Source organism: Egretta garzetta, unplaced genomic scaffold, assembly GCF_000687185.1.
Source record: "Egretta garzetta isolate BGI_Z169 unplaced genomic scaffold, ASM68718v1 scaffold287, whole genome shotgun sequence".
NCBI classification, from domain to species: Eukaryota; Metazoa; Chordata; class Aves; order Pelecaniformes; family Ardeidae; genus Egretta; species Egretta garzetta.
In genome coordinates, this window is record NW_009260435.1 from 2,462,769 (window position 1) to 2,463,081 (window position 313).

The following is a 313-nucleotide window of genomic DNA, read 5'->3' on the forward strand; positions in this document are numbered from 1 at the left end:
CTCCCCTTGGTCCCCACCCCCAAATATTTTGTACAGGACTGGAGGCCTGATAGCGAGGCAGAGCTTTGCTTTGGTAGCTGCCCCAGTTTACACCAAGCACCTCAATAAAAGCCATTTTCATTCAAGATGAGCCCCTGTATTAAGGGTTGAAAGACCTTCCAGTTTGGTGTTGAGCAAGCCTTTTCTTTCTCCAAAGATAAAAAAAGGTGAGGGATGGCCAAGACCCAATGCGCTGGAGGTGCGGAGAGGCCCTGGCATGGGGAAAGTAAGTGTTGGGCCATGAAAAGCAGCGATAGCGATAGCGATGCTGATG